Below are 23,764 nucleotides of genomic sequence, written 5' to 3' on the forward strand. Positions count from 1 at the left end.
CAGAGTAAAGTAAGTAGTCAGTACATGGTTGTATAGTAAATGTTACTCTGAACAATCACAAATCTCTGTGTTCTTGAGATAGTTAAGCCATGTTAAAGAGAAAAGAGATGAAAAGACTAAAGAGATGAAACTCAAATGTTGGGACATGCACATGAGGGGATTGATGGTGAAGGTCTTCTACTGGTGTGTTTCTGCAGGCTGTACACTGGAACATCAGAAGATCACAGAGATCACTGCATTCGCAGGAGACTCAGTACTACTGCCCTGTTCCTGCACTGACCCACAAACCAGACCTGAGAGTTTCACCTGGCAGAAACACCAAAACTCCAGTTATACAGAGATCTCCAGTGAGAGTGAACAGTACAGAAACAGAGTTCAGCTGGGTACTGCTCACTCTCCAGGAAATTTCTCTCTACTCATATCACACCTGACTGAGGAGGATGAGGGAGACTACAGGTGTCAAACTAAAGGGAATACACACAAAGACATCAAACTTTATGTTTCAGGTAAAATATTATTCAGAAATACAGACAAATTAAAATCTCCTAAGTAGATTTCACCTGGTGGATCTCCATCATGAACTTCGCTTTTCAAACATACAAATAAATGTAATATAAATACATTCACCACACACTTTATTAGACACATATACATCACATATTACTAAAATTAAAAAACAGGACATTTAAAAATAAAGAAACACCATTACATATTTATGTATCTAACATGTGGACCACATTATCCTCAGATATTAGTCACCAGACACCCTCTGTCACCAGTCTAGAAGAGTTAAACACAACTAACATACATTTCACCTGCCCTCACTGAACACTTTCAGTACCTCTAATAAATGAATGTGTAGGTATAATTATAGACTGTGTCCACCTGGTGTCTTACACAGTTTGTGTGTCACCCTGCACCCAGGACATTACTGGTCAGTTTCTGACCACAGATGTCCTAGTATATGTGGATACTGAACCATTCTCCACACATCAATCCCACTACAGTGCTGGAGGCTTGGTAGTGGGTGTTGTACTGGTATGAGTGGTTCAGGTACAGCAGTGTTACTGGATTCAGTGCTACTGGTAGGCTGAGAGTGTTCTGACAGTGAAAGATATCCAGCCAGCAGTGGTTCAGTGGTCAGACACTGACCATGACTGGAGTTGGAGGATGGTTAACACTAACTGTGTATTACACCAGATGGGCTAGAACCACTGACTCTACAAATACAAGATTTTTCCCATCCATTCATATTTATCAAATGTGACAGAGCATAAACTGTTGCATAAACTTTGTAAGTTACAGAACATCAGAACATCTTTTTGATGTTAAAAATTTGACAAATGGATTTGTTTTGTCTTCATATGATGGTTCACAGAAGAATGTCACTGGTTGTACTGGTTACTTCATAACAGTAGTGTAACATGTCAGTGTTTCTGCTCTCTCTAGTCTGTAAGGATATTGTGAATCCTCCCACAGTGCTGAGTGGATACGTGGGAGGGTCTGTCCTGCTGCCCTGTTCCTGCACTAAACTGCTGGCCAAGCCAAAGACTATCAGATGGAGTTTTATAGAAGATTCAAATGTCATCTACTCAACTGACCAGACAAAGCATTACACTGGTAGAATTAAGATGGTTGCTGCTCCAGGAAATTTCTCTTTATTCATATCTGGTCTGACTAAAGAGGATGAGGGAAAGTACATGTGTAGTATCAGTGTTCACCATACAACTGTCAATCTCAATGTAAAAGGTAAACAAACCACTTTTATATTTAGTGTATGTCTAAAATGTTTTTGACTACATTTAGTGACTGGTCTGTACCAATAACTACTGCACTATGTAAAAACAAATGTATTGCCTAGACATCCTAGTAGCAAATATGGAATAATATGCTCATCTAAAATATGAATCTGAACTCAATGATGCAACACTAATAGATCACAGACCTAAAACACTCAGAAATAAAATATGACGTTCTATTTGTGCTTCACTTTCATCTCTCCATCTTTAATCCAAGGAGCCTTGGTCATGTGGTCAGAAACTGACCAGTGATCTCGAAAATATTCATGGAAACAGACAGGCTACAGTGTCTAACTGTGTGCATACTAGGTGTTTCTACTGGAGTATAAACACACCAGAATTGTGGCTGACTGTACTGTGTAATGAGGTTTAAAAAGCACAATTTCATAAACAGCTCTGGCTTTTTGGGCACCAAACATTAAGAATCAATAAGAAAATATTACAGAGTATTACGTCCCACCTCCTTGCCTCTCTGTAATTATTTGATTTGCTCACAGAAAATTACTGATTTTATTTTTTTTTTTAAAGCAATTCTTCCTGCTTCATAAAGGATGTACAGAGCCCTGTAAGCTCAGACTTTGCTGTCGTTTTACCACCACTGACATACAGCAAACCAAACACAGCAAACTGAACAATTTTGTTTGTACAAATTGTAAATACAATTCTGTAGTATAAAATCTAAAGTTAAACATACAAAATACATAACAGCCCTGAACCCTCATTACTTATAACTGATCACACTTTTCTATTCTGGCAGAGGCTCCATATAAACCTGTAAATCCTCCTCCAGTGGACACTGACACAACAAGTCCAACAGCTTCAACTAAACCTACTACTACAATGACGTCTCCAAATGGTTATAAGACATTCAGTCCATCATCTACCAATGGAGGTAACACACATTGGTTTAACGAGTGTGGGGCAGTATGCAAGTATGAGGTAACCTTGTCTGATGCATTTTTTAATGAAAATGAAAGCACACATGAACATACTGTGCTAATGTTGCATACACAATGTCATACAAGCGAATAAGGCAAAATAACTGACATTAGTGGTTGTACAGGATTGGACTTTATAGGGTAAATAATGAGGGTGAGACTAGACCCAGGTGACGGGGGTAAGTGAAAGGAGAAACACAGGACCCCTGTGTGAGGGCATGAACAACACAAAGCATGTGGAGGAACAAAAACAAACAAAGGAGCACATGGGGAGGAGGATGGTGGTGAGGGGTGTTACAGTAGCACCCACACCCCCCTTAACACGGGGCTCCTGTGTGATGGTGGTGAGAGGTGTTACAGTAGCACCCACACCCCCCTTAACACGGGGCTCCTGTGTGATGGTGGTGAGGGGTGTTACAGTAGCACCCACACCCCCCTTAACACGGGGCTCCTGACATGCATAACAGTTGACAAGGGAGCCTGAGCCCGGCGTCACACAGCAGGGTCTGGAGAACCTGGACAAGGACAGGTGGGAAAGGAGAAAAAAAATGGGAAAGTCCATCGAGTGAGGGGTGGAAACAGGACTTTGTACCACAACCAAAAAACCTGACAGCAGGCTGGACAGGAGACGACTGGGTTCCAGCTTGGGCAGCGGGATGGACGGGAGCCCGGCTGAGAGTAGGAGCACGGGATACAGGATAACAGGAACCCGAACCACAGCTGGGATTGGGACAGTTACAAAGACAGGAATGGGGACAGACAAAGGCAGACACTGGGATTGATAGAATAACAATGAAAGATTGTCAGTTCCAGTACAACAGAGATGTGACAGGAGGTAAAGTGGGTGGCTAGGCCGGGAATGAGAGAGAGAGAGAGAGAGAGAGAGAGAGAGAGAGAGAGAGAGAGAGAGAGAGAGAGACTAACAAATGCCTGAAACTCCAGCACACACACACAAAACAAGTCCAACAGCTTCAACTAAACCTACTACAACAATAACATCTGAAAATGGTTAAAGGACTACAAATGTAGTCTTAATGACATTGACAATGTCAACTTTTATTAATTACTAATAATATTATCAATATTAATCAATATCAATATTGTCAACTCTGTCAAGTATAATGCCAAAATTTGTAATTAGCAATGTAGCAATGCAGAGACTCATTCATGCTCCATCCTCTTTGTTTTTGTGCCAAAAATACATTTATATTGAATGCTTGTTATGAAAATCATACAATATAATATTAAAAGTGACAAATAATACATCAAATTTTAATTTTGCTTCCTACATTCCCACATGCAGGAAATGCAGACAATTCTCCAGTATACACACGTCATGTCATCTTAGCTGGTGTGGGGGGTTTACTGCTGTTGATGGGATTAGGAGGAGTCATCTGCTGGAGATACAGAGGTATACACACACACACACACACACACACACACACACACAAACACACACACACACACACACACACACACACACACAAACACACTCCTATTCAAGTTCACAGACAATTATAACAGGTCTCAGTGTGAAGTTCTCTGTACAATATTATCCAGTAATACAGACCTCTGCTCACCTGGTAGACAGGTAGTGCACAGTGCTGATAACACACTGTCATGGGTTTGCTTCCCAGAGAGCACACATACTGATAAACATGTGAGATGCTCTTGATAATAAAACCTGTATATAAATAAATACATACATATCTGTCCATCTCACACTGAGTTAATTTTGTAGTTCAGAGACGTGAACAGACGGTGAACAGAGAGGGACAAACAGGACAGAGGAGAGATCAGCAGACACAGGTGAGTGTCACACATCCATGTTATAATATCAGTGAACTCTGATTCAGTGCACAGATCTGTTCTACAGTGTCAGAGCTTGGATTAGTGATTAGTTTCTGCACGTTAAGACCCAGTGAAAGTTATGCAGGTACTGGTGAGAGGTCATGTGTTTCTGAAAGTATGGAAAAACTTTAAGGGCCTTATTCTTGTGTGCACAGAGAACTTCACTACAGTCTTTACTGCAGTGCACACAGTCGATTCTGATTGCTAAATTATGACAGACAGTATGACATCATCTAATATGCTGTAGTTTAGCAGAGCAGTTAATTGTTTAATATTCTGTAGTTTCACAGAGTAGTTTTATTTGCCTAATGTGCTGTAGTTTACCAGTGACTTTTCAGCAGTCATTCACTTATGACTGTTGCAGCTAGAGATGTTAAGCATTGCTTATGTGTGTGTGTGTGTGTGTGTGTGTGTGTGTGTGTGTACGCTATATGCTTGATGATAACTTTATTATGATCACCTGCTCTATAGCAGTACCTTTATGCTACTGGGCCTTTTTAGACACCTCACTGCATTCAGAAGTAACTTCTGAATCAACCAAAGTAGTAGAAAAGCACCGGAAAATAATGTAATTGCCGGCCAATCCCTTCATGTAACACCTACATGAGGCAAGAAACCTTTGGGCTATATAGAAAATAGCTTACTACATACTGTATGCTGCATACTGGACTCATTATATACTGTATACTGTTTACTGTTCCCTGTAGTAGTATGATGCATAATATCCAGTGTGTAAAAAACACAAACCCAAAAACACAAACACAAAAAGGTCATGCGAACGTATGAAGTTCTACCCACTTGTGATTTACCACCACAGTTGCATGATGAGATGCAGTACACCACGGAGACAGGCCTGGTCACGTACTGGATTAATTGGCCGTAGCAGTATGCCATCTGGATATATTTTGCGTACTGGAAAAATTCATTTTGGTCAGACTAGTTTCCAAGATCTCTTCAGTAAGCACTCATTAACTAAAGAAAAATTGATCAACACACATTTATCATTTGTATTAAAAAGGGCAGGTGATGTATGTATGTGGTTACTCTCCTCAGCCACTTTATTAGGATCACCTTTACACTACATCGTTATCTGCTAGCTGCATTATATACCTGTGTGCAGTTCCACAGGCTTGTTTAAAAACTCCAGACACACTGCTGTTCTTGTTACACACTCATACATGCCCTAAAGACACTACCACTGCAGAGACACTTGTTTGTTGAGAGTGGTCTACCATCCAGGTAGGATCCATTCAGCAGTGCTCCTGTGGTCACACACTAAACAGTGGTGCACACCTGTAAGACATGTGCACATATTAAATTACAGACTGCAGGTCTTTATTAAAGTGACTGGTGAGTGTTTAAATGTTTGTGAATGTATAAAACAGATTACACACATGCTTGCATAAATTATATTTACATGTGCATTTATGGATTAAATGTATATTACAATTAACACCTCTGCAATACAATACATTTATTATATTAACACTTGTATTAATCCATTCAACAGGGTGTGCATTATTCTATATGTATGTGTGCTAATATTTTGTAATTGTGATATTTTCTGCAGGTTGATGTAATGTATTCTACTCTAGCCCATATAAACACCACCAGACCAGCACCCAGAGCAATGGATAATGGAGATAATACAGAATATGTCAATATCAAACTAAATTAACAAACCTGAACACACACACACACACACACACACACACACACACACACACACACACACACACACACACACACACACACACACACACACACCGACTTTTATTGTATGGTATCTAGCCAGTGAAGTGTAGTTATGTTCTTCTGTCTTGGTTTCAGTGCTGTCTTTTTATAATTTTCTGTATCTATTGGTAATTGCTAATTAACTTCTAATTAGTTACTCCAGGTGTGGTTTCAGACTGGCATAAGTTAGGAATTGTAGGGGAGGACTAACAGTGACAGGGGCAGGACTAAGACTGATAACATTACAGTGTAGCCACTCCAAGAACCAGAGTACTTGGGTTTTATTCCTCTTGATTTCATCTTCTACTTGGGAAAGGAGGCTAACTGCTAAATCTAAATGTTAAATGCTGTAAAATTTTCTCAGTCTGCAACTATAATTGTGACTCCTACAAGTATCATTTCCTACAAGTATCAAATGTCTGTACAATAATAAAAACAATTTATGTTTTATTACATTATGGATTTTTTCAGCAGAATGGTTTTTCTTCATTTTATTTGTGTATCTCTGTTGAAGCATTTTTGGATATTTAATCTTTAAATTGTAGCACATTTTTATGTTAAGCAGATCATTTTATAGTCAAATGCCATCCCTTGTCTGTACGCATCACTTCCACTGTGAGAGTCTATTGCTGTTTCATAAATAAAGAGCCAAAGCAGGACAGAGAGTTGTGGTTTCTGTTTATACCCACTGATAAACACATACATCATGAAGGTGTGTGTGGTGCAGTTCACTGACAGCAGTTGGATGTCACTGTCTGTTACTTTCTCTTTAGGACCGGGGTTGAACTCCAAAGTAGAGCAGATGGTTCTGCAGAATTGTACACCGTGTGAAACCAGATCAGTGACATGGAAACAGTCTCACTCATACCTTTTTTTCCCAAACAGGCGACTCTGGTCCAGTTCTTGGTGTGAAAGGGTTTATATGTAGGCTGGTCATAGGAGGTAGTTGCTTAGGGCAGTAGAGCTGCATTGAAAAGGTTCTGCAAAATGAATTTATTTTGCTGTTGTAGCTGAGGCAGTTGGCTTGCTACAGCTTTATATGACATTATTACCTATATAGTTATACTAAAATATAAATATTAGGAGTGTAATGGTTTTCATCCCAAATCACCCCATACACATTACAGTTCACTGTATGCAGTCATACGGAGAGTACACGGTAGCCTAAGTGTGAAGGCTGATGAACATAATGTGGAATCAAACTTCACATCTGCGATTTCCACTCCAAACCTTAAGCTGTAATCTATTAGCAAGTTAGCAACATGCGAGGGTAAATGTAGCTCAAACTCGTTAGCGACATTTACTGAATTGTTAACACTATGACCTGTTTCTTTCAAATCACCTGTGTGGGAAAGTTTCCCAGCGACCTGAGTGGTGGATGAGGACAGTGTGTTGGTGTTGTAGGGTGTGTGTGCTAAAACACATGAACACGCACATTCAACAGCATCACCCAGATGTGCCAGTTGTGTTTGTTGCTTTTGTCCTGTTGTACCAAACAGTGATGCCTAAATGGACTGTGAAGATCTCTTAAAAGTAAGGTGCTTTTCAGGATGTGGAACTTGGAATCTTCTTCATATATGTATAAATAATATCTGAAGAAGTTATATTTATTTCTCAGGTGGTTATTAGTAATGATTGGAAATGTGTTCACTTGTTTATTTCTGTTTATTTATTCTTCACTTGGTTAGTCTGTGTATGATTCAGCTCTTGGTCACTACACACTTGATCAGGAAGGCTGGACAGCACACACACACACACACACACACACACACACACACACACACACACGACCATGCTACTTTTTGAGATTCATGGGCTTTAAGTTCTGCTGTGATCCAGCTCTGAACTTCATGGTTTAATCAGTCAATCACTGATTGACTCAGCAGGGATTCTGAGGAACAATGTCACATTCACTCCAGTGACACTGATGTTTCAGAGAAAGCTAGATGCTAGATTTTTGTACTTTGACAATATTGACAATATTTGTATTTGGAAATTTGGGAAAAATGTGTGAACCCCTAGCAAATCATGTTTATGAACTACCAGCGAAAGCCTGTGTGTGCTTTCTAGTCTGTCAGTCTAAACAGAGAAAACACAGTGTGAGTAGGAAACAGGTTTGTGCAGGAAACAGCCCCACCCTGTGGCCACACCATGCATGTGCATTTCACAGGGACAGCAGCTGGGTCAGAGTGGGTGTGTGCGCTGTGAAGTGAAGTTATAACAGAGTAACAGCAAGTCTTCTCAGGACCCACGTAGCAAGTTCAAGAGGTTTTATTGTCATTTCAGCTATATACAAGTACACAACAAAAACGAGACAATGTTCCTCCAGGACCATGGTGCAACATAAAAACAACAGTGCAACAGACAACATGCTACACAAGTGCAAACAGTCCAATATAGTGCAAAATGTCATTAAATAAACATTAAATAAACAATAATGTGTTTGGTTTTGTGAAATTGCTGATGAGAACATTAAAGAACAGAAGAGGTCTGGCCAAGCTCATTTGTTCCCAGTTCCTCTCTGCTGGGTGGACATTAGGGTCTGTTGGACTGAAGTACTGCTGAGAGAGTTCTGGAGTCAGTGTGTGTCCACAGTGGTGGTGGAGTTCTGGGTGTAGAGTTGTCAGTGTGTGCTGGGAGGTCAGTGGTGTTTTCAGTTTGTGTTTTCTCTTTACTGTGCTTCATCTCACTGAAGGTGAGTGTGAAATTCTCTCTTAATGCTGAGTGATATGAAACTACATTTTATATGAAACTGTACATTTATGTGTGAGTCGGTGAGTCTTTCTCGTCTTTCCTCTCAACAAAATTTGATTCAATGTTTGCTTCACAAATAATCATTGGTCACTCCTGCATTTTGTGACTTAATTTTAAATACACAATAAAGCTTCAAAAGGATTATCCTGATTACCTTAATTTACTGTTTAATTTATATGTTTCTGCAGGCTGCACTCTGGTAAAGAGTAGAAGAACATTACATATCCGAGCACATGTAGGAGACTCAGTACAGCTGCCCTTTTCCTGCATTGAACCACACAGCAGACCTAAGAGTTGTTTTGTGAAATTCATAGAATGGTGAATGATTAGTTTTCTTTGAGCTGTTAGTCACAGTTTCAGTTCACACTGCTTCAACAAGTGATGGCTGCAGAGCTCCATTTTTTAAGGCCTGCTTTTGTGATGCGAGGAGGTAAAGCAGGATGCGAGGAAGAGTCACGTTACACACAACAAACATTTATTGTGATACACAAAAGACATCTAAGTGGTTAGCAGGCTAACCGGGTTTAAACATCGACAACACTTATACTCAGACACAAGACTTATATACATGCATACTAATGACACACAATAAGGAGCAGGTGTGAAACACAGGGAGGGCATAGCCATATGGATAAACACACACACACACGTTTGGGGGGAGGGGCCGTACCATGACAGCTTTCCTAACAAAGGTTCACCAACCCCAGGAAGGAGGCAGGACGCAGGAAGTGTTTATCTGGGCAAACCAAGAATTAGAGTTATAACATTAGTGTAGTTCAAATCACTTGCAGATTTACAATGAACCCACTTACACAAATATGGTAGTCAGAAAATGTAAACTGTGCACAAAAACTGTAAACTGTAAACTTGTACAGCACTTTCTTAAACCCAGTTTATAAAGAGCTTTACAGGGAATAGAATGAATAATAAAGCTTATTACATCCTGAGATCTCTCATCTTATTTGCAAAAAATAAAAAGAAATATAAATGAAAGTTGAACAATTTAAATAATACAATGCAAAATTAAAAGAAACATTAAAGGAATTAATAATTTAAAGTAAAAGGCAATTTACATGATTAAGTGATTATAAATAGACATAGCAAATTATAAATAAGAAAAGAGAAGACCTTTCATACAAAGCACTTAACGCATTATGAATGTTCAGAACATTTTGCATCCATCAAGTCTTTATGGGCACTTGTAATACCTTATAGCATTATTTAAAAAATATTTTGTAGTCTACTTTGAGTAAAATGATTTAAAGGATTAAAAGGTTAAAGGTTCTGATTTGAAGCGTCAGTGTCTCACTCTGTCTGGGTCAGAGCTGCTCTTTAAGGTTAAACCCTGCATGAGTTCACATGCCAGCGTTTCTCCAGGATCGCTCTGATGTGCTGCACTCGTCTGTAATATTAAAACCCAGTGACAGAGCAGTGCAAGAACAGGTGACTCGAGCACTAGATAATGCTTCATATCAAAAAGTCAAAGATGAATGCTCATTGGTAGTGTGATTTTGTGCAGTAATACATTTAATATTTTGTGAAAATAAGATAAGGCATTAAAAAACAAAAGTAATAAATCAGCGAAGGTTTAACAAGGATACACATTGTCACTGATGCAAAATGCCACCGTCACAGTATCCCTACTGTATTTCTTTCTCAGTAGCACCACCTAGTGGAGGATTTAGTGCTGGGTAACCTTGAATGATTATGTGCAAATACAAATACAAGATTTTTATAATCCATTCATATTTTAATAAAACTGATGAAGATCTTAAACTGAACTGCTGGCCGAGCCAAAGACTGTCAGATGGAGTTTTTTTATTATTTTTTTTTATAAAGAATCTAAAGTCATCTAGTCAACTGACCAGACAAACCGTTACACTGATAGAATTCAGCTGGTTACTGCTCCAGGAAATTTCTCTCTATTCATATCTGGTCTGACTAAAGAGGACGGGGGACAGTACAGGTGTAGCATCAGCAGTCATCATCTTATAGAGGTCAAACTCCAAGTAACAGGTAAACCAACCTCTTGTATATTTATAGAATGCATGAAATGTTGACTACCCTTAGTGACTGGTCTGTACCAATAACTATTGTACTATGAATAAAAATACAATCAACTAGACAAATATGGAATGCTATTCTCATCTAAAATATGAATCTGAACCCACTGATGCAACACTAATAGATCACAGACCTGAAACACTCAGAAATAAAATATGATGTTCTGTTTGTGCTTTATTTTAATCTCCCCATATTTAGTCCAAGGTGCCTGGGTCATGTGGTCAGAAACTGACCAGTGATAAAATAGTGGATCTCTAACACAAAATATTCATGGCAACAGATAGGCTGTACTTTCTAACTGTACTAGGTGTTTCTATTAGAGTATAAACACCCTGGAATTGTGGCTGACATGAGGCATATAAAGACATTTAGATTTCAGCTCTGGTTGTTTGAGCACCAAGTTTCAAGAATCATTGAGAAAATACACTGCCTGAACAAAAAAAAGGTCACACACTCTAATATTTCATTGGGCCACCTTTAGCTTTGATTACGGCATGTGTAAGCTTTATTATTCATTCTATTCCCTGTAAAGCTCTTTATAAACTGGGTTTAAGAAAGTGCTGTACAAGTTTACAGTTTACAGTTTTTGTGCACAGTTTACATTTTCTGACTACCATATTTGTGTAAGTGGGTTCATTGTAAATCTGCAAGTGATTTGAACTACACTAATGTTAGTTAGCTAATTCTTGGTTTGCCCAGATAAACACTTCCTGCGTCCTGCCTCCTTCCTGGGGTTGGTGAACCTTTGTTAGGAAAGCTGTCATGGTACGGCCCCTCCCCCCAAACGTGTGTGTGTGTTTATCCATATGGCTATGCCCTCCCTGTGTTTCACACCTGCTACTTATTGCGTATCATTAGTATGCATGTATATGCATGTAAGTCTTGTGCCTGAGTATAAGTGTTGTTGATGTTTAAACCCGGTTAGCCTGCTAACCACTTAGATGTCTTTTGTGTATCACAATAAATGTTTGTTGTGTGTAACGTGACTCTTCCTCGCATCCTGCTTTACCTCCTCGCATCACAAAAGCAGGCCTTAAAAAATGGAGCTCTGCAGCCATCACTTGTTGAAGCAGTGTGAACTGAAACTGTGACTAACAGCTCAAAGAAAACTAATCATTCACCATTCTATGAATTTCACAAAACAACTCTCAGGTCTGCTGTGTGGTTCAGTGCAGGAAAAGGGCAGCTGTACTGAGTCTCCTACATGTGCTCGGATATGTAATGTTCTTCTACTCTTTACCAGAGTGCAGCCTGCAGAAACATATAAATTAAACAGTAAATTAAGGTAATCAGGATAATCCTTTTGAAACTTTATTGTGTATTTAAAATTAAGTCACAAAATGCAGGAGTGACCAATGATTATTTGTGAAGCAAACATTGAATCAAATTCTAATGAGAAAGACTCACCGACTCACACATAAATGTACAGTTTCATATAAAATGTAGTTTCGTATCACTCAGCATTAAGAGAGAATTTCACACTCACCTTCAGTGAGATGAAGCACAGTGAAGAGAAAACACAAACTGAAAACACCACTGACCTCCCAGCACACACTGACAACTCTACACCCAGAACTCCACCACCACTGTGGACATTCACCATTCTATGAATTTCACAAAACAAACGTACATAAAGTTAGCTATAAACTTATGGAGTTTCTAACTGAGACTCCAGCATCTGCCATACCTACATAATCTCCATGTTAAACAGACATAAGCAGTGTGCAGATAATACATTAGCATTTATCAAACTCCGCCCACCAATGACATCACCTCTCCACACTGCATCCACTACCTTCATCGGCCCATGCTGTGTCCTACACCATCATCATAGACACGTGCGAAGCCTCTTCTTGTGCTAAACTACACCGTGTGCTTGGATTGGTCGTTAAACACTTTGAAGCCGTGTGTAAGAAAATTGCCAGGAAACTATCAGTAACCAAAAAAACACACTGAGTTCATTCAGATCTTTTGTTTATTTGTTTATTTGAAATTTAAATGAATAACAAAGGAAAACTATGTAGAATTAATGGCACTGTGTGTGTGTGTGTGTGTGTATTAGTTAAGTTTGATGGTGGTATATTCTCTTTTATCTGCAGTGTCTTCGACCTTTGCTGTTCTGGTTGTGTTACTGTGCACTAGAGTGGAGTACATTACATCATCCTGCAGAGAAAATATAAACATTAATACACACACACACACACACACACACACACACACACACACATATATTTCTATACAAGTTCACAATTATAACAGGTCTCAGTGTGAAGTTCTCTGTACGATATCCAGTAATCCATCTCCTGCTTATCTGCTCACCTGGTAGACAGGTAGTGCACGGTGCTGGTAACACGAGAGTCACGGGTTTGATTGAGAACACACATACTGTCATACTGATAAACATGTGAGATGATATTGATAACAACATCTGCCTTATACTGTACATGTAAACATGGACTGTGGGTGTGATAAATTGAAAGTCTGACAGAATAGACCATTTGTGCCTTCAGAATGAAGGAAGAAAGCTGAAAAGACCCTTTAAAATGGGACAGTGTTCAGTGATGTAACAGCTGAGAAAAGCATGCTACCCTGCCTGTGTCCTGCATTTTGAGGTGGCTTTTGTGTGCAAGCATGTTAATGAGCCATATGGGTTCAGCTAGAATAGAGCGAACACAGCGTGCTGTCAGTCTTAAGGGGGAGTGTGTACTCACCTGTGTCCTCACGTCTCTGCTCTCCCTCTGCCCACATCTCTGAACTACAGAATGAAACCAGACAGAATGAGGCACAGTAAGCACAACATATGTGTGTGTGTGTGTGTGTGTGTGTGTGTGTGTGTGTGTACCTCTGTATCTCCAGTAGATAACTCCAATTCCTAACAGCAGCAGCAGAACAGGATAAAGGATGAAGTGATACATGCTGGCAGAATCTGAATCTGTAAGTGGGAAAATATAAATAAGGATGGAAAGTGTGTGTGTGTGTGTGTGTGTGTGTGTGTGTGTGTGTGAGAGAGAGAGAGAGAGAGAGAGAGAGAGAGAGAGAGAGAGAGAGAGAGAGAGAGAGAGAGAGAGAATGTGTGCAATGTAACAAATAAAATGGGAATAAATGTTACTATTTCACTAAAGACACAGCCGAGGTTTCACATTGTATCTTCACATCTTATCAAAACGCATCAGAACTATGACCTCTTACCTTTATCTGGGGTCTCTGTATTGTGTGTTCCAGTAGGTCTTTGATATGATGTTGTAGTTGAAGGTATTGGTCTAGTCTGGACTTTGGTCATTGGAGTAGAGTTTGTATTGAAAGTGGGGGGGGGGGGAGAGAGAGAGAGAGAGAGAGAGAGAGAGAGAGAGAGAGAGAGAGAGAGAACATTAAATCTCTGTTCATCTCAAAACTGCATATGGACTAAATGAAAACAGCAGCAGGTTCATTTACCTGTAATATCAAGTAACACTCTCCTGACAACCTTAGTGTTCAGGGGACACACATACACTCCTTTATCCTCCTCAGTCAGCTGTCATATGAGTAGAAAGACATTTCCTTGAGAATATCTGAGCTGCTGAACTCTGCCGGTGTAACGCTGGGTCTGGTCAGTGGGGTAGATTTCTTTGTCTCTGAAGGTCCATTTAAGAGTGTGTGGTTTGGTGTGTAGTCCAGTCCAGGAGCAGGGCAGTAGAACAGACCCTCCCACATGACCTTGTAGATTCTGTCCAGCTGTGGATGTATAACTGGAGTTTTGGTGTTTATATCAGGTAAAACTCTCAGGTCTGCTGTGTGGTTCAGTGCAGGAAAAGGGCAGCTGTACTGAGTCTCCTACATGTGCTCGGATATGTAATGTTCTTCTACTCTTTACCAGAGTGCAGCCTGCAGAAACATATAAATTAAACAGTAAATTAAGGTAATCAGGATAATCCTTTTGAAGCTTTATTGTGTATTTAAAATTAAGTCACAAAATGCAGGAGTGATCAATGATTATTTGTGAAGCAAACATTGAATCAAATTTTGATGAGAGGAAAGATGAGAAAGACTCACCGACTCACACATAAATGTACAGTTTCATATAAAATGTAGTTTCATATCACTCAGCATTAAGAGAGAATTTCACACTCACCTTCAGTGAGATGAAGCACAGTGAAGAGAAAACACAAACTGAAAACACCACTGACCTCCCAGCACACACTGACAACTCTACACCCAGAACTCCACCACCACTGTGGACACACACTGACTCCAGAACTCTCTCAGCAGTACTTCAGTCCAACAGACCCTAATGTCCACCCAGCAGAGAGGAACTGGGAACAAATGAGCTTGGCCAGACCTCTTCTGTTCTTTAATGTTCTCATCAGCAATTTCACAAAACCAAACACATTATTGTATATTTAATGACATTTTGCACTATATTGGACTGTTTGCACTTGTGTAGCATGTTGTCTGTTGCACTGTTGTTTTTATGTTGCACCATGGTCCTGGAGGAACATTGTCTCGTTTTTGTTGTGTACTTGTATATAGCTGAAATGACAATAAAACCTCTTGAACTTGCTACGTACACACTCTCGTACCTGGACATGCCTAATAATTTAGTCTCTCTTTCTGCCGAGGCTCACCTATCCCTGATGTCATGATGTTATTGAGCCTACACCCGTCTCAGCTGCCATGGCTACTCCCTCCACCCACTGATGTTCCTTGCTGTAGCCCACCACACCTCGACCCGAGCCAACTACTAGATGGACGTTGATGGACGTTCTCTTGCGGATGGGTTTCGGACGCGTGCACTTCATCGGGACAAGACTAGGACATCTAGAAAACTGGACTAGACATTAATTGCTTATTTTTTAAATTGTATTATTAGTTTTTTACTTTTCTCTTAAAATTGTTATTATTGTGGTGACTGTTGTCGGCCAGAGGAGGATGGGCCCCACCTTTGAGTCAAGGTTTCTTCTTCATGCTCTAGGGAGTTTTTCCTTGCCACTGGGGGCTTGGACTCGGACATTTGTAACACTGCTTTGTGACAATTTCTGTTTTAAAAAGCGCTACATAAATAAATTTGATTTTATTTATTATGATACACCATTCAAAAATGTCATATTCATGTGACACTCTGTTTAGGAAGTTACAGATATATGGACTTAATCCCCCTGTGCTGCTGAACGGATGGCTTTAATGCAGCTAGTGAGTCATTAATATGTCAACAAAAGAATAAATAAATGAATTGAACATTTAATATCAGTCTGTTCAGAGTATGACACACCTGAGTGTGTGCTGCGTTCCCAATGCCTTTACAGATTACAGCGGAGTATCTCATTTCTTGATAATCCTGCGGAAACCCAAACGCTTGGTTAAATGAAGAAAGCTGCTGAGGTCATTAGAGTGGAATTAATGTCTGTGCATATGGAGTGATATGCAGTGTTAGCTCAGTGGTTAAGGTACTCAGCTAGTAATTAGAAAGCTGCCAGTTGCCACTGTTGGGCCTCTGTGCAAGGCCCTTAATCCTCAATCGCTTAAATTGTATTCAGTTATAACTGTAAGTTGCTTTGGATAAAAGTGTGAGTTAAATGTTGTAAATGTTATATATTGGCTTTCTGTATTTCTGAACTATTTCTGATTGCTTACTTCTGTTTTGTGCCCCTCCTGGATTTGTCTGCCTAGATATTTTGTCTCTCTGGATTTCAACCTGGACTTTAGTTCCTCTCTGTGATGCTCCCTGGCTCTGTTTATCCTATAGTACTGGTTCTGATCCTTGCCTGAGTTTGACTGTGATGGATTATCCTTTTCTGATTAAAATCACATTTCATTTTATCCTCGAGCATCTAGCTTTCTCTGAAACATCAGTGTCACTGGAGTGAATGTGACATTGTTCCTCAGAATCCCTGCTGAGTCAATTAGTGATTGACTGATTAAACCATGAAGTTCAGAGCTGGATCACAGCAGAACGTAAAGCCCATGAATCTCAAAAAGTAGCATGGTCATGTGTGTGTGTGTGTGGGGGGGCTGTCCAGCCTTCCTGATCAAGTGTGTAGTGACCAAGAGCTGAATCATACACAGAATGAACAAGTGAGGAATAAATAAACAGAAATAAACAAGTGAGCACATTTCCACTCATTACTAATAACCACCTGAGAAATAAATATAACTTCTTCAGATATTATATATACATATATGAAGAAGATTCCAAGTTCCACATCCTGAAAAGCACCTTACTTGTAAGAGATCTTCTTCACACTCCATTTAGGCATCACTGTTTGGTGCAACAGGACAAAAGCAACAAACACATCTGGCACATCTGGGTGATGCTGTTGAATGTGCATGTTCATGTGTTTTAGCACACACACCCTACAACACCAACACACTGTCCTCGTCCACCACTCAGGTCACTGGGAAACTTTCCCACACAGGTGATTTGAAAGAAACAGGTCATAGTGTTAATGATTCAGTAAATGTCACTAACGTGCTTGAGCTACATTTAGCCTAGCATGTTGCTAACTTGCTAATAGATTACATCTTAAGGTTTGGAGTGGAAATCGCAGATGTGAAGTTTGATTCCACATTATGTTCATCAGCCTTCACACTTAGGCTACCGTGTACTCTCCGTATGACTGCGTACAGTGAACTGTAATGTGTATGGGGTGATTTGGGATGAAAACCATTACACTCCTAATATTTATATTTTAGTATAACTATATAGGTAATAATGTCATATAAAGCTGTAGGAAGCCAACTGCCTCAGCTACAACAGCAAAATAAATTCACTTTGCAGAACCTTTTCAACGCAGCTTTACTGCGCTAAGCAACCACCTCCTATGACCAGCCTACATATGAACCCTTTCACACCAAGAACTGGACCAGAGTCACCTGTTTGGGATAAAAGGTGATTTTCACATTTGGTGTTTTTGCTCGAGTCTGAGTGAGACTGTTTCCATGTCACTGATCTGGTTTCACACTGTGTACAATTCTGCAGAACCATCTGCTCTACTTTGGAGTTCAACCCCGGTCCTAAAGAGAAAGTAACAGACAGTGACATCCAACTGCTGTCAGTGAACTGCACCACACACACCTTCATGATGTATGTGGTCATCAGTGGGTATAAACAGAAACCACAACTCTCTGTCCTGCTTTGGCTCTTTATTTATGAAACAGCAATAGACTCTCACAGTGGAAGTGATGCGTACAGACAAGGGACGGCATTTGACTATAAAATGACCTGCTTAACATAAAAATGTGCTACAATTTAAAGATTAAATATCCAAAAATGCTTCAACAGAGATACACAAATAAAATGAAGAAAAAACATTCTGCTGAAAAAATCCATAATATAATAAAACATAATAAATTGTTTTTATTATTGTACAGACATATGATACTTGTAGGAAATGATACTTGTAGGAGTCACAATTATAGTTGCAGACTGAGAAAATTTTAATTGACGTTTACAGCGTTTAACATTTAGATTTAGCAGTTAGCCTCCTTTCCCAAGTAGAAGATGAAATCAAGAGGAATAAAACCCGAGTACTCTGGTTCTTGGAGTGGCTACACTGTAATGTTATCAGTCTTAGTCCTGCCCCTGTCACTGTTAGTCCTCCCCCTACAATTCCTAACTTATGCCAGTCTGAAACCACACCTGAAATAACTAATTAGCAGTTAATTAGCAATTACCAATAGATACAGCAAATTATACAAAGACAGCACTGAAACCAAGACAGAAGAACATAACAGTTCATTGGCTCCCATACAATAAAAGAGTGTGTGTGTGTGTGTGTGTGTGTGTGTGTGTGTGTGTGTGTGCGTGTGTGTGTGTGTGTGTGTGTGTGTGTGTGTTCAGGTTTGTTAATTTAGTTTGATATTGACATATTCTGTATTATCTCCATTATCCATTGCTCTGGGTGCTGGTCTGGTGGTGTTTATATGGGCTACAGTAGAATATATCACATCATCCTGCAGAAAATATCACAATTACAAAATATTAGCACACATACATATAGAATAATGCACACACTGTTGAGTGGATTAATACAAGTGTTAATACAATAAATGTATTGTATTGCAGAGGTGTTAATTGTAATATACATTTAATCCATAAATGCACATGTAAATATAATTTATGCAAGCGTGTGTGTAATCTGTTTTATACATTCACAAACATTTAAACACTCACCAGCCACTTTAATAAAGACCTGCAGTCTGTAATTTAATATGTGCACATGTCTTACAGGTGTGCACCACTGTTTAGTGTGTGACCACAGGAGCACTGCTGAATGGATCCTACCTGGATGGTAGAACACTCTCAACAAACAAGTGTCTCTGCAGTGGTAGTGTCTTTAGGGCATGGATGAGTGTGTAACAAGAAAAGCAGTGTGTCTGAAGTTTATACACAAGCCTGAGGAACTGCACACAGGTATATAATGCAGCTAGCAGATAACGATGTAGTGTAAAGGTGATCCTAATAAAGTGGCTGAGGAGAGTAACCACATACATACATCACCTGCCCTTTTTAATACAAATGATAAATGTGTGTTGATCAATTTTTCTTTAGTTAATGAGTGCTTACTGAAAAGATCTTGAAAACTAGTCAGACCAAAATGAATTTTTCCAGTACGCAAAATATACCCAGATGACGTACTGCTATGGCTAAATAATCCAGTACGTGACCAGGCCTGTCTCCGTGGTGTACTGCATCTCATCATGCAACGGTGGTGGTAAATCACAAGTGGGTAGAACTTCATACGTTCGCGTGACCTCTTAGTATGGTTTGTGTTTTTTTACACACTGGATATTATGCATTATACTACTACAGGGAACAGTAAACAGTATACCGTATATAATGAGTCCAGTATGCAGCATACAGTATGTAGTAAGCTATTTTGTATATAGCCCAAAGGTTTCTTGCCTCATGTCGGTGTTACATGAAGGGATTGGCCAGCAATTACATTATTTTCCTTTTCCCCGGATGGCCAAGACATGTTTTGCTCCTTTAGTTTAAAACAAAAGCTGCTAATGTTACTAACAAACTCTGGAAGCCAACAGCAACAGCAGGTAACAGTCGTTGTAATTAAGTTGGACACTGGAGGTCAACAGCAACCCAAGTATAACCTTAGTACATAATGGTCTTCATACATAAGTTAGATCACTACATGTCCACAAAGCTTTCTTAACCTGCTCAAACCTCATCCCGATTGTAGTGACGAGTTTATTCACTTTTCTAGTTCACAGTGAGTCATACTGCACATTGACTAGTCTGTGAGACCTTTATTAAGATCTGGATGCAGTTTGAGCTGGTTGAGAGTCATCTGTGGGCATGTATTTATGAAGGTTAGATTTGGGTTGCTGATGACCTCCAATGTTTGTTAGCAAACTTAAACAGAATTGCACTCAAAATAATTTTGTCTAAGGGGAAAAATAATGTAAATTAGACTTTTCACCTAAATACTCCTTTAAATGCCTGAGCTGTCTATTAAAATATTTCCCCTCTGGTGCTCTGAAACAGACACTACAGGTAACAAAAGCGTTACTGCATGTCACGTGGTCATCACTAGTTAAAGGCCAGCAGACAACTACTGTTAGCTAGTAGGTAGTGAATAGTCAAATAAAAAAGAAATACAATTAAAAAACTTTAGTCGACTTTAGTTTTTTAGCACTGATTCAGGCACAATTTAGGTACTTGCTCAATTTTAAAAGTATTGTTTTAGCAATGACATCAGAAAAAAATCCAAATGATACACAAGCAGATTCATTTTCCAGACTGTTTGTTCACACCTTTTTATATGGTATGTCACAGAGACGTGTATCTACATGGCTGTTTCTTCTGTGCATGTTGTTCATGGATTCTAATAAAATGACACCTTTTTGATAAACCATTTTGCATGACGCTGATATGACCTGTTAGGATGTTTATCTCCTGTCCCTCTCATCCCTCTAACCTTTCTGGCACTTTTCTACTACTTTGGTTGATTCAGAAGTTACTTCTGAGTGCAGTGAGGTGTCTAAAAAGGCCCAGTAGCATAAAGGTACTGCTATAGAGCAGGTGATCATAATAAAGTCATCATCAAGCATATAGCGTACACACACACACACACACACACACACACACACACACACACACACACACACACACACACACACACACACACACACACACATGCAATGCTTAATATCTCTAGCTGCAACAGTCATAAGTGAATGACTGCTGAAAAGCCACTGGTAAACTACAGCACATTAGGCAAATAAAACTACTCTGTGAAACTACAGAATATTAAACAATTAACTGCTCTGCTAAACTACAGCATATTAGATGATGTCATACTGTCTGTCATAATTTAGCAATCAGAATCGACTGTGTGCACTGCAGTAAAGACTGTAGTGAAGTTCTCTGTGCACACAAGAATAAGGCCCTTAAAGTTTTTCCATACTTTCAGAAACACATGACCTCTCACCAGTACCTGCATAACTTTCACTGGGTCTTAACGTGCAGAAACTAATCACTAATCCAAGCTCTGACACTGTAGAACAGATCTGTGCACTGAATCAGAGTTCACTGATATTATAACATGGATGTGTGACACCCACCTGTGTCTGCTGATCTCTCCTCTGTCCTGTTTGTCCCTCTCTGTTCACTGTCTGTTCACGTCTCTGAACTACAAAATTAACTCAGTGTGAGATGGACAGATATGTATGTATTTATTTATATATAGGTTTTATCATCAAGAGCATCTCACATGTTTATCAGTATGTGTGCTCTCTGGGAAGCAAACCCATGACGGTGTGTTATCAGCACTGTGCACTACCTGTCTACCAGGTGAGCAGAGGTCTCTATTACTGGATAATATTGTGCAGAGAACTTCACACTGAGACCTGTTATAATTGTCTGTGAACTTGAATAGGAGTGTGTTTGTGTGTGTGTGTGTGTGTGTGTGTGTGTGTGTGTGTGTGTGTGTGTGTGTACCTCTGTATCTCCAGCAGATGACTCCTCCTAATCCTAATCTCAATGTCAGACCTAGCTACCATACATCGTACATTCTTTAAATTGAGAACAGCATTTTGAAGTCTGATTTCTGACTCAGTTACTGCTCAAATGGTCAAACCAGAACTGTATACATATTTTTACAATTATGGCCCCTCCACTTACTGGCTTAGAAGCAGTGTTACTGTGATTCTTATTACTTTATCTGACACCAAACCAGAGGTGATAAATCTGATTTTGAATGCTGACAGACTCAGAAGGGCCTGGATGTTGCACCAACTGCTGTGATCAGATCATCATGGTGAATCAACATACAAGACAACACACCGGGAATGCACACCTTGGGACAAGAACAGGACCTCTAGAAAGTTGAACTAGACATTAATTGCTTATTTTTTAATTTGTTACATTTATTTTTCTTTTTAAATTGTTATTATTGTGGTGACCATTGTTGAGCAGAGGAGGATGGGCCCCCCTTTTGAGTCTTGCTTCCTCTCAAAGTTTCTTCCTCTTATTTCTTCTAGGGAGATTTGTCTAGAACTGTTGCCCTTGGCTTGCTCCCTGAGAGCTTGGACTTGATCATTTGTAAAGCTGTTTTGTGACAACATCTGTTGTAAAAAGCGTTATATAAATACACTTTGATTTGAAAGAACTCATTTATAAATGAGTCACAGGTAAGTCAGAGAGTTTCGAGGTTAATGTATATTTGTCACATTGCCACATTTGTTTTAGAATTACATAGTTTCCATAATTTAAGTAATATGTGTATGAAACAATGACAAATATCACCAACATGCCTAATGTTATAACTGCCCCTGATTTGTGTGTTAGAGACTGCTATGATTGGTCTGTCAAAACAAATGAAGACCGATTCAGGTCTCACTCAAATCCTTTATTACCATTCAGATGCCTGAGTTTGTGGACAGTAAACACAGCACCACCCAAGGCCCAGGGCATGGTAAACATTGTGCCACCAGGGCAGAGGGGACGGTAAACACAGTGCCATGTAGGCCCAGGGCACAGTAAGTCCTCACGATGACATTGTTTCTTAATGGTGAGGCCAAGGTTTCTGTCAGATAGTGTAGTGGACAACATACATTCTACATAGTGCAGCTTTCACTTTATTTGGAGAATTAAGTCCATGATTGTAGACATTTATTTAATAGTCTATAGACTGTCAAACTGGTTATTTTAGCTTTCATTTTAATTGGACAGTCCAGTCTGAAAGCAACAGTACATTTGTGGTGTGAGTAGAGTTCACATCTCTAGTGGTGGAGTGACATTCTTACAGAAGGAGGACCAGTTTTTTGGCCAACAAACACGTTACTCCTGCAAACAAATTCCATATCAAATTTGAAACTGATCCACACTAATCAAACTGAACATGTGCAATTAAAATACACCCTGACTTATGTTTCATGCACTGCATTATGTATAAAAAAAAAAAATAATGCTCTGAAATTAAATGCTCCTTTAAATATCTGTTCAAACTTTTTGAAAGTCTCATGTAGCCAGTACTGTGGCTGCTGTAATTCCACATGCTCTTGTAACAGACACAGTTGTACTGCGTCTTTAAGAGGGAGCTTTATGGTAATGTGAATTGAGTAACTGAGAGAGAGTGTGTGTGTGTGTGTGTTTGTGTGAAGGGAGAACCGTCACCTTTCTGCTCGCCTTCT

The 23,764-nt window shown here is 39.4% G+C and overlaps 1 long non-coding RNA gene across 1 annotated transcript; it reads left to right on the forward strand.

Moving 5' to 3' along the window:
• Positions 1-246: 246 nt before the first annotated feature.
• LOC145660210 (uncharacterized) lies at positions 247-2,651 on the forward strand. Its single transcript, XR_014126406.1, has 3 exons — positions 247-506; positions 1,450-1,749; positions 2,557-2,651. It is a non-coding gene; the product is annotated as an uncharacterized LOC145660210 (long non-coding RNA).
• Positions 2,652-23,764: the final 21,113 nt, after the last annotated feature.

This window comes from Electrophorus electricus, chromosome 2 (assembly GCF_041902795.1).
Source record: "Electrophorus electricus isolate QZ-2024a chromosome 2, ASM4190279v1, whole genome shotgun sequence".
In the NCBI taxonomy this organism is placed as follows: Eukaryota; Metazoa; Chordata; class Actinopteri; order Gymnotiformes; family Gymnotidae; genus Electrophorus; species Electrophorus electricus.